A 15307-nucleotide genomic window follows, 5' to 3' on the forward strand; every position below is an offset into this window, starting at 1 on the left:
TCGGAAGACTTGTTCCAATATTGTTCTTGCTGTAGCAGGGAATTAACTGCCGTTTATTCACCGGAATAAATTCTCAAATTAAAATCAAAGTCCATTGCTGTCTTAATGAGCGAATGCCAAATGATATATTCACGTAGAAACCTTCTTTCAGAGATAAACTGGGCATTGCGAACTGGAGCGAGACGAAACCTTGAAGCGATGAAACCTTTTTGGAAAAATATGAGTTTAAAATACGTTCTTACGGATTTTAACAAATTGTGCTTAATAAAAGGTTTGGTGTTTGTGCGAATATTTGTGGAAATGTAACCTATTCAAATTCGAACACTTTTGTACGCGTTAAATTATTTTATTTTGAAAATATAAAAAAATGTATCAAATTAACTGGGGAAATGTTTTAATCATTGTAGGGTACATTTTAATACAGTTAATTATTGGCGTGAGTACAGGCTTCATACCTGGGATTTTGATCTCGTAGTACCGTCTTTCCTAGGACCGGAAGTTAATGCTTAGTGTGCGATTGGTTGGTTCTGTCTTTGTCCGTGAGGCAGCTGTATGATCTGCCCCACATTTGAATATATAGGAGATTGGAAGGGATCATTTTTCATGGGCCATATATAACAGTGGAGAAGGCTGCGGTACTATCAAAGGTTACCAGAATGGTTCTAGTGCATGTTGGATATCTGGTTCTTCCTGTTTTTGGCTCTGTAAGACATAGAGGTATTGTAAAATTATTTTTATTTTCTTGGAAAAAACTGCATATCTATATAGGATACAGTATTGTTAGCTATTCTTTATAAAAAAGGAAACAAGGCGACAATCGCGTCTGGGTTTGTTCCTGGTTTTACGCTTTGCTAACGTTAGCTGTTAGCTACCCAGTTAATCATGAAAATGCGAATTTGATCATTTACGAGCTAACTAATATTAAAACCATCACACCTGGTTGTTCTCGCCCATAATCTTGCTAGAAAGCAAGCGAATGTTGGCCAGTTTGCTTCTGTTATACATAATTAACTAACGGCTTTAACCAGCTAAAGTTAGCATTGCAATTTTATTTGCTGATGAGACGGCTATGTTGATACATTAGCTAGCTAAGTTAGCCAGCGACAAGACAAAAATATATCTAGCTATGTTACCGTTGCTAGCTAGCGCTTAGTTCAACAGAATTATCGGGACTTGGTTAGCTAGCTAACTAGCTAGCTAACTAGCTAGCTAAGCTAGGCTTGCTACCATGAGCCAATCGGTTGAAACGCCACTTGTGTTTTGTCTGCAAATCTGGTGTTTACTGCTACAGTGGCTGGCTATCAAGTAGTGGCTGGCTATGATTTTTTGGGCTAACATTGGTTCATACAAAATTGGAATTGGTTTAACGTTACATTAGAATTCAAAGCCTGGTATAGCTGGCTAGGTTGTTAGCACAAGCTAATTTAGAACGGTATCCAGTAATCAACATGATTTTCAAGTAGCTAACGTTAGCTGGTGTATCAATAATAGCTATTAGCTTAGAGCTAGCTGATAACTGGTTTACGTAGCTACATCCCGTGGACACGGCTAGCCCAACACTAGAGTAAAAGGTGTCATGCAAAACGCAGCTAATCTGACTGCATAGCATTTCCTGTTGTCTGGTAAACCAAGGTAACATCTTAATTTTAGCTATAATTTTCAGACTGTTCTCCTTTTTAGTGAACCATAGCTAGATAGTATTCCTGTAGATTATATAATACTAGCTAGAAAGAAATGACGTGCCTCTTGATATACAGTGGCATCAACAATTTCATTGTGCTTTATTTCTGTTCTTTTTTCCCCGTTTCATAGTATGGAGGCTGGCTCTACATTCTGCATTTATCAGATCTTTGTCGTCCCCCTCCATTGTGTAGCTAATGACCATCTGCTGCTGTGTGGTGTGGCCTCTGCCTGTACTCTGCATTTAGCTGTATTGTGAATCCCTTCTTCCTCATTTCCTCTTTCCATCAGAAGACGACATTGGTATTTAAAAAAAATATATTTTAATAATAAATTATCCTCTTGTGGAAGTCTAAAATATAACATCTTCTCTAGAAAACTGTCTTTTTCTGTCAAATTGATGTACAGTTAATAACCCATTGTAGAACTAGAAGTTAAAACAAATGTCATTGTGTACCCCCATCCAGTCTTAGGTAGACCACATTATACTGTAAATCCCTGTAAAGTGGATACATTTTGTGTAGATTCGATTACAGCGCTGCTTGATCGAACACCAGGATTTGTCTCATTTTCGTTTTCATTTTTTTCTTTTTTCAAAAAAGGTGCATTGTACCGAGCCTCACGTATAGCCAAATTTGTCCATTTTGAAATTGGCGTCGCGTAATATCAGTTAAGTTCAATGTAGAATCTGTTGGTATTTTCTATTAAAGGGGTATGATGTCGCAACGGTATTTGCTTCACCTCTTTTTATTGTCTAGCATTTTCAATTATTTTAATCGAAACCGGCTGTCTGAAACGGTTTCAGTGGAAAAATGCGATGGTACACTGCACCTATGTCAACTGTTAAATGGCCAGTCATAATCCTGTCCGTGTGTGTAGCCCTTTGTTCCTTTTGAAATGTGTGCTCATGAAACCCGTGTACATTTATAGCTATAACCGGCTTGCCAAGCCCAAACGATTTACTAATTCTAAACATTTCCCTGGTGATTCATTGCTGTGCAAATTCTATACTTATTTTCAAAGCACAAAATGCTATCCATTCCACAGGGATAATTATATAGATATTCCTGCACTGCTATAGATCCTCAGAATAAAAATGTCTTTATTCTTTGGTTGTGGTTTTCTACCTTTTTTTGTTCTTGTATTAGAATTTAAAAGCATGGTCATATTTTATTCTTATTTTGTTTTTACATTGAATAGTAAATTCCAATGTAATCTTCCTGTAGAAAATATGTACCCTGCTGTACTGTAATGTGCTATAGCATACACATCTGCTCATTGGATGCGGCTTTTGTTCTGTTAACCCTATACGAAGCATGGTGGGCCTTGTCTTTGGTTGTTTTTGCATGTAATTATTATTATTACACAATTCCACATTTACTAATATTTTCAATAAAGAATATAGTATTTTTCCTAACCTTCAGTGTGCTTCTTGCTGAGATCCATTTATTGTCTTACCCCAACACCCCTCCCTGCTGTGACGGATTGACTGTTCCCTTGCTTTTTCCATCACGAGGCCAGAGTGAGTTTTATCAGCAGTCATCTATGTCGTAATTGTACGGAGACACTTGAAGGTGCGGTGCTGTCCTGATGTTAAATTCGCAGGATGAAAAAAAAACAAAACAAAAAAACGGCTGTTTGACCGTGAAATTGACTGTGAATTAAGAGGTAGCCTACACGTCAGTCAATGAAAGGTTTCTGCTTGTTGCCACCCAGTCAATCACCTGGGTCGCCATGCATTCTTTTTATATGCTGTGGATGCCTTCACTCTGATTACTTGAAGTGAGCGTACTTCTTTTGAATATTTATGAAATTGAACCAGTCGTGTTGATGCTGATGTGTTAAAACGCAGGCAACAGATAGCTACGTGTTTTTGAATATAAATTGGGTGTATTCCTAAATCGACCAAATTGATTGCGAATAATGTGCTAGAAAGGAAATGCGTTCAACTGCACCTTTAAGTCTCTACTTGACAATGTTAATACTGATCAAAATGCAATGTAGGCTTGCCTGTTCCTTCTAGGTTTTAAGGGGTTAGTCGTTTTAACCATGGCCTAGAGCAATCTCCCTACTTCCTCCATCAGTTACATTACATTCTCTCTGTTTCAGGGCAAAATGAATATTCTACAAATTGGAATCGTAACATTGCAATTGGCTGTTGGAATAGCAAGTTTAGAGTGTTCAAGGACTGCTTTCTATGTCTGCATTACCCAGAAAGCTTTAATCGGAACCATCTTATGTTTTCTTGAAAGCAAACTACTTCACAAGAGTACCTGGCTAATGTGTGAACCATTAACACCCCTTTTACAAGTGTTATTTGTAGGGATGTTATCAGAGTTCACATAATGGATGCATTGATGTTTATCATTGGGCTAAATCAGATATGCAGATGCTCTTGTTTGGTGATTGGATGAAAATACATGCTGGGCGTCTTTCCAGTTGCTTTGGCATTGCTGTGGGGGGCCTTTAGTATCATATTGACTGTAGAGCTTAAGGGCAGTTCATAAATCCTACAGGAAGTCATTCATAAAAGCATTCAGAACTTTTCTGTCCTCTTAAAACCAAGGTAAGAGCCAAGGCCAGACTCTCAGGAGGACTCCCAACTGTCTTGGTGTAATAAGAGGTCTCACAAAAACAACATTTCCTTTGTCTTGAAAGTAATTTTTTTATTTTATTTTTTTTAAGCATTTTTGCATTAGCATTAGCATTTTTAGCATTATTGTGAGGTCTGAAAATCTACCGACTTGCTTGTATTTATAGTATTTTGATTTAAGGACAATTCTGATACGGTGTATTCTTATTACTGAAGTAATAAGATAAGTAAGACCATATATATATTAAATAAAATGGTGTGATAGTAGTTAAAATGTATTTACGAAATGAACACTCAGTGATCACTTTATTAGGTAGACCTGTACACCAGCTTGTTAATGCAAATATTGAATCAGCCAATATTGTGGCAGCAACTATGCATAAAAGCATGCAGACATTAGTTATTTTGCTGATGGTTTTATCCAAAGCAACTTACAGGTGACTAGACTAAGCAGGCGCCAATCCTCCCTGGAGCAATGTCGGGTTAAGAGCCTTGCTCAAGGGCCCTTATTGTGGCTGCACCGGGGCTTAAACCACCAATCTTCTGGGTCCCAGACAAGCACCTTAGCCACTAGGCTACAGGCTGCCATAATCCTGTTTTTCTGACCAAATATGAGAATGGGGAAGAAATTACTTTGACCATGGAACGATTGTTGCTATCAGACAGGGTGGTTTGAGTATCTCAGAAAAGGGTGGAAAACAAAACAAACAAAATAAATCCAGTGAGAAGCAGTTCTGGGGCCAGAAAAGCATTGTTAATGGGGGAGGTCAGAGGAGAAGGGCCAGACTAGTTGAAGGTGACAGTAACACAAATAACCATGCATTACAACAGTGCTATGCAGAAGAGCATCTCTGAACACACAACACCTAAAACATCTTAAGTGGATACGATACAGCAGCAATAAGTAAAAAAAAAGAAGTCATAAATACCTAATAAAGTGCTCACTGAATGTATATGTATATTCTATATTATAATTATATACTATATTATATACTACAACTAAGGAACAGTAAGTGGTAGCCTTGTTTACAGTTAGTCCCTGGCTGCTTTCATGGTTTTGGAACAAACATTGCCGGCGGTAATCTGACCAGTCATTAGTAAGCATAATTTTACAGAAAAGAACAGGACAATCACCACACTGGGGCATTGTATACACTTCTGTGAGGACATAAATGCTGTCTTAAGGTAATGAAGTATAAAGGGGATGCGTGCAAGCTTATGATGGACTTCCGGTCATTTTATATAATTAATGAATGCGCTATTGTTTCTTATGTCAAGGGCATGTTAATGAGCTGTGCTTCTATTAAGCCAATGCAATATTGTAACATTTTCTGTATCCCAGGATTGAGCATATCACTGTATGAAATTCTCACTGCAATGACCCGGTGTGTTTCCTCACTTACAGACACATAGAATAATGTCACCTGAACAACTGTCAGACAGTGGCAGCATCATTTTCAATATGGATCATTAATCCATAGTTTAACTGATGCGAAACTCCAAAAGTGATAGCACTTTGCCACACATCCGGCAAAAGGCAGTGTCAGATCAACACTGATCAACTTAAAATTACAGACTAACAGAAGAGCTATTGTTCCACTCAGTGGAGAGCTCCAGTTAGGAGATATTTTTACATTGTGGGGTAGGCTCGTGCGTGCTATGTCTTGTTAAATTACTTTCCAATACCGTTTCCTGCTATTTTCCCCAACACTTGCATGTTGAACTAGAACGTAGCACATGTAGCAGTTGAAATTGTACTTCCCTCTAGGGTCTTTCAGCGCGCTTATCCCTGGTTATGGGTATGTACTTTGTTGTACGTCGCTCTGGATAAGAGCGTCTGCCAAATGGCATTAATGTAATGTAATGTAATAACATGCAGTGTTCATGCAGTACTATATTATGGCGAAGACACACTCTTTTGAAAGTTTTCGTTCTGTAGATGTACTTTTCCATCACAATTTTGAATGCAGACCCCTTGTGTTTGTTGACCTTTCCCATCCGTGAGTTCTCCCCTCTGGAGAGTCCAACGCCCTTCAAAACGCATGCATCCAACTGCTGTTTCCACTCTCTCTGCTCTCTCTGCTGTCTGCCAGCAGTGAAGGGTGGCCATTACTCTGGGAGAATGTTGCATAGTAGCTAAAGTACATGATTGGGACCCACAAGGTTGGCAGTTCAATCTCTGGTGTAGCCACAATAAGATCCCCACAGCCGTTGGGCCCTTGAGCGAGGCCCTTAACCCTGCACCAGGGGAGGATTGTCTCCTGCTTAGTCTAATCAACTGTAAGCTTTGCTCGCTTTGGATGAAAGCGTCACCCAAGTGACATGTCATGACATGTAATGTAATGTAATGCTTGCTGGCTCAGGCAGATTTCCATTGCCCAAGTAACCAGAGGAGGTGCTATTGCACAATGAAGCGGGAATATTGTGCTGACCCAAAGTCCCTGGTTGATCAGTGCTAATGGCCTAGGACAGGGGTCTTAAACTACTTTCCCAGAAGGTTTCTCTGTCTGCAGGTTTTTCTGGTCTTGCTTGGCTCAATCAGCTGGCAACGAAGGCCTTGCCAATAAGGCTTGTTGATTTGTTTGCCACTAGTGTTGAGAGCACCCCCCCCCCCCCCAGAACTGAAATCTGACACCTGTGGCCTAGGAGGTCATTAGGTTTCTACCAATCATTTTAATTCTGTCAACTGTCCCGAAAACCAGCAGACAATGCGACCAGAGGGAATTGAAATCTGATGCCTGTGGCCGAGGTCATTAGGTTTCTGGCAGTCATTTTAATTCTGTCAGCTGTCCATGCTAATTACAGATTTGAGTAATTAAAATCATGTTCAAATATTTTTACGGGTTCTCATCATTATACATCAGTTCATAGAGCATGTAATTTTGAGTGATACACAATAGTTTATAAAACAACAAAAATGTGAAACTTAATATAATATCATCAAGATAATTAATCAATTAAAATGACATAAGAGAACAATTTAATGTCGGGCAATAAAAGCCATTTATGTGATTTCCACAAATTATAAAGCCTATTATTGTGAATGTCTTCAAATGTAGTCAAAAGCATTTTTCTAATAATAATAATAATAATAATAATAATAATAATAATAAACTTTATTTATATAACACCTTTCATGCAGCCCATACAGGCCAGTGTTTTATTATAGATTTATTAGACATTTTTTAAAGGTATTTATACATGTTTATTTATTTATTAAGTCTTCTACTGCTGTAGCCTATCCACTTAGAGGTGTGATACATTGTGTGTTCAGCGTTACTCTTCTAATGTGTGGTTATTTGCGTTACTGTCACCTTCCTGTCTTCCTATTAGCTTTGACCAGCTGCCCTTCTTCTCTGACCTCTCTCATTAAGTAATGACAGGTTTTTGCCCGCAGAACTGCTGTTCACTGGATGTTTCTGCAAATTCTCTGCAAACCATTCTCTGCAAACCATGGTCAAAGTCACATACATCACATTTCTTCCCCATTCTGAAAAACAGCTGAACCTCTTGACTATGTCTGCATGCTTTTGTGTATTTAGTTGCTGCCACATGATCGGCTGATTAAATATTTGCATTAACAAGCTGGTGTATAGGTCTACCTAATAAAGTGCTCACTGAGTGTCAATTACAAAAGTAGAGATTGACATAAAAATATGCATTAAGAACAGTTCAAAATTAAAAAAAATAAAATCCATATTCAAATTCAAATCATGTTGACACAATAACATGATATGTATAACACTAAGATTAATGATTGATACAGTGTATTAATAATAAATAAATAAATAATCAGTTAGATAAACGCTAAACTAAAAATAGAGTCTTTAGCTGGTGCCTAAAAGCTCAGTTTGCCTGTCTAGTGGGTGTGCCTCAGTCTTGGGGCAAACTCTACAAAGGCTGCTTCACCCATCATTTTTTGTGCTGTGGTATTTTGAGTCCAGCAAGCCGGCATCAGTTATCCTCAGGGCTCAGTTAACCAGGGAATCTGCAATATATACAGGGCTGAAACCATTAAGTGCTTTGTAGACAAGTAGATGCCCTGCTGAAAAAAAACTGCTGGTTGACCAGTTCAGACCAGCTCCCAGCTCTACATGGTTTAGCTGGTTGACCAGTTCAGACTAGCTCCCAGCTCTCCATGGTTTAGCTGGTTGACCAGTTCAGACCAGCTCCCAGCTCAACATGGTTTAGCTGGTTGACCAGTTCAGACCAGCTGCCAGCTCTCCATGGTTTAGCTGGTTGACCAGTTCAGACCAGCTCCCAGTGCTCCATGGTTTAGCTCATTGACAATGTAGGGAACCTAAAACTGGACTGATATGCTTCATTTTCTTTGTTGTGAGTTGTAACCCATGCAAAGAGTTTTTAGGAAGCTCAGTTAAAATAGTATTGCAGTAAATCCTGGATGTCACAGGACTACATGGCCTTGGAACTGTATAATAGATGTAATTGTACACCATACGCACCACACCCATAAGTTTTACTTTCTAACCACAAAGGATAGAGTACAATGTTATTGTAGAATATACCTTCTTCCCCAGTGCACATTCTAAAAGGTTTTACATGTATTGCAGTACAGATTCTGTGATGGTTGAGTGTTGCAGGGATCATGCAAAAAATGGTTAATCTGAGGCTTAAAGCAGAATTTAGCCAGTCAGCCCAAACCATGTCATATTGATATTTTCAGATTTTTTGTTTAGCGGCTAATCCTATTCCTCTCATTGTAACTGCTCTGTATTCTATTGTATGTACTATTTTCCCCAGTGTCATGGCTAAATTCCCGACCCGACTCTCTGAACCTGCCAGCTAATCACCCCCCAGTTTAATTAGCTAAAAAATCTCTCTCCCTCTCCACCTCAGCTGGTGTGTGGTGAGCATTCTGTAGTGCAAAATGGCTGCCGTGTATCACCCAGGCAGGTACTACACATTGGTGGTGACGAGGAGATTCCCCCTACTCGGTGTAAAGTGCCGCATCAGGACAACATCAATTGCTGCACGTCAGCAAGGTTTATACCGTTGCGCAGGGGCCCCGTGCTGTGCTGTAATTTCTGCTGGAGTGCGAGCCGCAGTCGTATTATATGAAAGGGGCTTGAGTTCGACAGTGCGGAGGAGAGAGTTCCCATCAGGGCAGTGAGAGAAGGCGCTCTGCAGTGCTGCAGTAGTGTATGTTATTCACTGGGAAGCAGAGAGCTGAGATCTAGAGAACTCCCTAAGGAACCTGCCATTGACAGATGATGTCAGAGGGGAAGGAGAGGTGCGTTCGGAATGCACTTAAACTGAAGGATTGTGGGGGGAGTGGTGTGGACTGTATTTCTTATTTATTTCTCAAGCTGATAGCTGCTAGCTGATGAAATCACCCCCGAGGCCACTTTTACCTCCAGTCTGGGAATGCGAAAGGCCCGATTAGTTTGAAAATGCTGTCTAGGGGAGACAGAGCCGCGTCCGAAGAAGGTCACGGTCTAATATATCTGTAGCCATGCATTTTATTTTCTTTCTTTCTGCAGATTGGGTGTACTGCAGTGAAGCGTATGTCTGAATTTGTGTTGGTACATGCAGGCTCCAGCACCTATTAATTCAGATGAAGACATATGGAATGTGTCTTGTACTGTACATTTCGGCAGGGCAAATCGATGCCGAAACACAAGTTGTAATTTGTACGGCACCAATATGTCTTAATGAAGCCACAGTCACTAAGCTGATTGTCTGTCCATCGCAGAGAGCCTATACTCTTCCTGATTGCAGTTTGACACTGTGTACATCTGCCTGGAAGAAAGACTGGCTGAGAAAAAATGGAAACGTGTTGCTAATTATCTGCTCTGGCCTTAAATCAATGTGTGCCTTTTGAAATATCGCACCACAATGATATTTCAGCAGAAAATATCAGTACTCAATATTTGGTTGAAATTCAAATGGTGAATTTGCCGTTTTTTTGGCCTATGGCATAAAGGCAAGCGTTATTTGTCAATGCAAAAAAAAAAAAATATTATTATGAGTCAAGGCTAAGCTCAGAGTTGATGAAACCTTACCCATTGTGATATCCATGTACAGTGCCGTGAAAAATTAATATAAATATATATTCCTTATTTCCTCTATTACTGCATATTTGTCACACTGAATGGGTGACAAAACGTAATATTAGACAAAAGGAACCTGGGTAAACACAAAACACATTTTTAAAATGATGATTTCATTTACTTTATGAAAAAATGACCCCTGTGAAGAAACAATTGCCCCCTTAAATATAATAACTGGTTTAACAGTAGGTGCAGTAATTGTAGCCAAACAATTTCCATAATTTGATATCAGTCTTTCACATCACTGTGGATTCATTTTGGCCCACTATTCTTTGCAGAACTGCTTACAATCAGACAAATTATGAAGTTTTGAAGCATGATCTGCTCATGAATCTTCCAGGAGTGGCCGGCCAGGCAAAATTTATCCAAGAGCACAGCAACAAATGATCCAGGAAGTAAACAAAAGATCCTAGAAGAACATCCAAAGGCCCCTCTAGTCTCAGCTAAGGTCTGCAGGCCTCTCTAGTCTCAGCTAAGGTCAGTGTTCATGAAGAATGAGACTTGGCAAAGATGGGGCTCATGGGAGAGCAGCAAGGCAGAAACCATGCACAGCTAACCGAGAGAAACATCAATGTTTGTCCCACCCCTTTTGGGATAATGTTCTATGTACAAATGAGTCAAAAGTGGAACTTTTTGGATGACACATGTCTCATCATGTCTTGTATAAAGCAAATACAGCATTTCATCGTACGAACATCATTCCAAAAGTCAAACAGGCTGGTGGTAGTGTGATGGTGTGGTGATGCCCTGGGATCTGGGCGACTTGCCATTATTGAAAGAACCATTATTTCTGGACCAGAAGACTCTTAAAGAGAATGTCCGGTCATCTGTCTGTGATCTGAAGCTGTGTAATTGGGTTATGCAGCCATGCAGGGTTATCCAAAACACAAAGGCAATTCCACATCTGAATGGCTGAAAAGAAATGAAGTGAAAGTTTTGGAGTGCCGTGTCATGTCCTGACTTGAACCCAACAGAGATTCTGTGACAGGAACTGAAACGGTCAGTACACGCTCGAAAACCAACCAATTTGTCTGAATTAAATCATTTCTGCAAAGGAGAATGGGCCAACATTCCTCCAGAGCAATGTGAGAGATTGATATCAAATTATAGGAAACATTTGGGGGGCGGCACGGATGGCGCAGTGGGTAGCACTGCCGCCTCACAGCAAGGAGGTCCTGGGTTCGAGTCCCCGTCGGCCGGGGCCTCTCTGTGTGGAGTTTGCATGTTCTCCCCGTGTTTGCGTGGGTTTCCTCTGGGTACTCCGGTTTCCGCAGTCCAAAGACATGCACGTTAGGCTGATCGGAGAGTCTAAATTGCCCGTAGGTATGAGTGTGTGAGTGAATGGTGTGTGTGCCCTGCGATGGACTGGTGACCTGTCCAGGGTGTATTCCTGCCTTTCGCCCAATGTATGCTGGGATAGGCTCCAGCCCCCCTGCGACCCTGTTCAGGATAAGCGGGTTAAGATGATGGATGGATGGATGGATGGAAACATTTGGTTGCCATTATTGGTGCTAATGGTGGGCAGAGGTGATTTTGGTGTTTGATTTACTTTATTAATTAAATAAAGGAAACTGTTTTACAAATATGCTCTGTTTACTCAGGCACCCTTTGTCCAACATCACATTCTGTCTAAAGTCATGAACCCATTCAGTGTGACAAATATGCAGTAATGGAGTAAATCAGGAAGGGGGCAAATGCTTTCACAGTACTGTTCACTGAGGCTGATTTCCGCTGCGCAGGCCAACAGAGGCAACACACCATGAGAGAAACAGTGTATGTACATGTGCCCTCAGTAGACACCATATATCTCTTTTATTGATGCTGAGAATTGCTGACAAAATCACATTGATCACGTTGACTTCTGACAGTTCTAGACTGAAATTATTTTTGAAGCTCAATATAGCAGTAATGACAGTTCTGCTACAGCAGGTGATCTTCTTGTCTGATCACATCCATTGCCTCATATTTTGTCGCATCCATCAATTCAGTGACATGACAGATCCCACTATGCAGTTTATTTGACAGCCTCAGAGAATTGCAGGAAAATGTAATGTTTTTAATGGCAGAGTTTGTTTACTATCGATGCTAGGAATGAATGTTTTGATATTTTCAGAAGACAATAGAATGACAATAGAAGGCTTTAGCTCTGATCAAATAATTGTAAGCAGTTAATCAGTACGATATTTTCTGTTGCTGAACATGAATCTAATAAAAATGTAAGTAGCTTCTACATACAAATAACTTAATAATCAGAACACAAAAAGTAAGGACATACAGTGGGCTCCATAATTATAAATAAATATGCACAAAAGTGCTGTGAACTAAAACATAATACTGTTATTGACATAAGCTTTATTTTTCAACAGGTGTAAAGTAGTGCTCTTTATTAATGGTTCAGTGGAAAGTCTCAAAGTCTTACATAAAAAATAAATAAATATATATACATATATTTCTCCAAAAAATTGCAAACTCCCCTGACAAAGATAACAGCCATGAGTCTTAGTCTGAGATAAGGTTAGAGAACACATTTGGAGGGATCTTTGACCATTCCTCTATGCAGAATCTTTCAGAAACATTGATATCCTTGGTATATACACCCCTCTTTAATTCAGGCCACAGGTTTTTCCATGGGATTTAAGTCTTTCCTGTATGTTTGAACATTAAATATAGATCATTATTACATTATTACATTACATTATTGGCATTTGGCAGACACTCTTATCCAGAGCGACATACAGTTGATTAGACTAAGCAGGAGACAATCCTCCCCTGGAGCAATGCAGGGTTAAGGGCCTTGCTCAAGGGCCCAATGGCTGTGCGGCTCTTATTGTGGCTACACCGGGATTAGAACCACAGACCTTGTGTGTCCCAGTCATTTACCTTAACCATTACACGACAGGCCACCCCTGCGTTGTTTATTATTGCAGCCTTTTTTCTCCATTTTTATTGACGGTGCCAATAATACCAGAGCCCACTGTACAGTCCCCTCAAAAAGTATTGGAACAGCAAGGCTAATTCCATTTTTTTTGCAGTACACTGAATACATTTGGTATCAGACCAAGCAAAAGTATTGGAACAGAGAGTATTTAAGTAAATTACACTTAATATTTGGTAGCATATCCCTTGCTTGCAATAACTGCATCAAGCGTGCGACCCATTGACATTTTGTGATGCTTTTCCAGGCTTTACTGCACTCTCTTTCAGTTGTTGTTTGTCTCAGAGGGGTTTTCCCTTCAATCTCCTCTTCAGGATGTGAAATGCATGCTCAATTAGGTTAAGGTCTGGTGATTGACTTGGCCAGTCTAAAACCTTCCACTTTTTCTCCCTAATGGAGTCCTTTGTTGTGTTAGCAGTATGTTTTGTCATAGTCATAGTCATAGTCTTACTACATGATGAAGTTCCTCCCAAAATGGCAAAACCAGAGGTACAGTCAGGTCCATGAATATTGGGACATCGACACAATTCTCATGTTTTTGGCTCTATACACCACCACAATGGATTTGAAATGAAACGAACAAGACATGCTTTAACTGCAGACTTTCAGCTTTAATTTGAGGATATTTACATCCAAATCAGGTGAACGATGTAGGAATTACAACAGTTTGTATATGTGCCTCCCACTTTTTAAGGGACCAAAAGTAATGGGACAAACTAACAATAAATCAAACTTTTACTTTTTAATACTTGGTTGCAAATCCTTTGCAGTCAATTACAGCCTGAAGTCTGGAACGCATAGACATTACCAGACGCTGGGTTTCATCCCTGGTGATGCTCTGCCAGGCCTCTACTGCAACTGTCTTCAGTTCCTGCTTGTTCTTGGGGCATTTTCCCTTCAGTTTTGTCTTCAGCAAGTGAAATGCATGTTCAATCAGATTCAGGTCAGGTGATTGCCATTGCATAACATTCCACTTCTTTGCCTTAAAAAACTCTTTGGTTGCTTTCGCAGTATGCTTTGGGTCTTTGTCCATCTGCACTGTGAAGCGCCGTCCAATGAGTTCTGAAGCATTTGGCTGAATATGAGCAGATAATATTGCCCGAAACACTTCAGAATTCATCCTGCTGCCTTTGTCAGCAGTCACATCATCAATAAATACAAGGGAACCAGTTCCATTGGCAGCCATACATGCCCATGCCATGACACTACCACCGCCATGCTTCACTGATGAGGTGGTATGTTTTGGATCATGAGCAGTTCCTTTCCTTCTCCATACTCTTCTCTTCCCATCATTCTGGTACAAGTTGATCTTTGTCTCATCTGTCCATAGGATGTTGTTCCAGAACTGTAAAGGCTTTTTTAGATGTTGTTTGGCAAACTCTAATCTGGTCTTCCTGTTTTTGAGGCTCACCAATGGTTTACATCTTGTGGTGAACCCTCTGTATTCACTCTGGTGAAGTCTTCTCTTGATTGTTGACTTTGACACACATACACCTACCTCCTGGAGAGTGTTCTTGATCTGGCCAACTGTTGTGAAGGGGTTTTTCTTCACCAGGGAAAGAATTCTTCTGTCATCCACCACAGTTGTTTTCCATTGTCTTCCGGGTCTTTTGGTGTTGCTGAGCTCACCGGTGCGTTCTTTCTTTTAAGAATGTTCCAAACAGTTGATTTGGCCACACCTAATGTTTTTGCTATCTCTCTGATGGGTTTGTTTTGATTTTTCAGCCTAATGATGGCTTGCTTCACTGATAGTGACAGCTATTTGGATCTCATATTGAGAGTTGACAGCAACAGATTCCAAATGCAAATAGCACACTTGAAATGAACTAATGAGGGAATAACACACACCTGGCCATGGAACAGCTGAGCAGCCAATTGTCCCATTACTTTTGGTCCCTTAAAAAGTGGGAGGCACATATAGAAACTGTTGTAATTCCTACACCGTTCACCTGATTTGGATGTAAATACCCTCAAATTAAAGCTGGAAGTCTGCAGTTAAAGCATATCTTGTTCGTTTAATTTCAAATC

The 15307-nt window shown here is 40.0% G+C and overlaps 1 long non-coding RNA gene across 1 annotated transcript; it reads left to right on the forward strand.

The window, feature by feature from the left end:
• Positions 1-539: 539 nt before the first annotated feature.
• LOC133140138 (uncharacterized) lies at positions 540-3097 on the forward strand. The gene is made up of 2 exons (XR_009709991.1): positions 540-717; positions 1813-3097. It is a non-coding gene; the product is annotated as an uncharacterized LOC133140138 (long non-coding RNA).
• Positions 3098-15307: the final 12210 nt, after the last annotated feature.

Source organism: Conger conger, chromosome 11 (genome assembly GCF_963514075.1).
Source record: "Conger conger chromosome 11, fConCon1.1, whole genome shotgun sequence".
Taxonomy (NCBI): domain Eukaryota; kingdom Metazoa; phylum Chordata; class Actinopteri; order Anguilliformes; family Congridae; genus Conger; species Conger conger.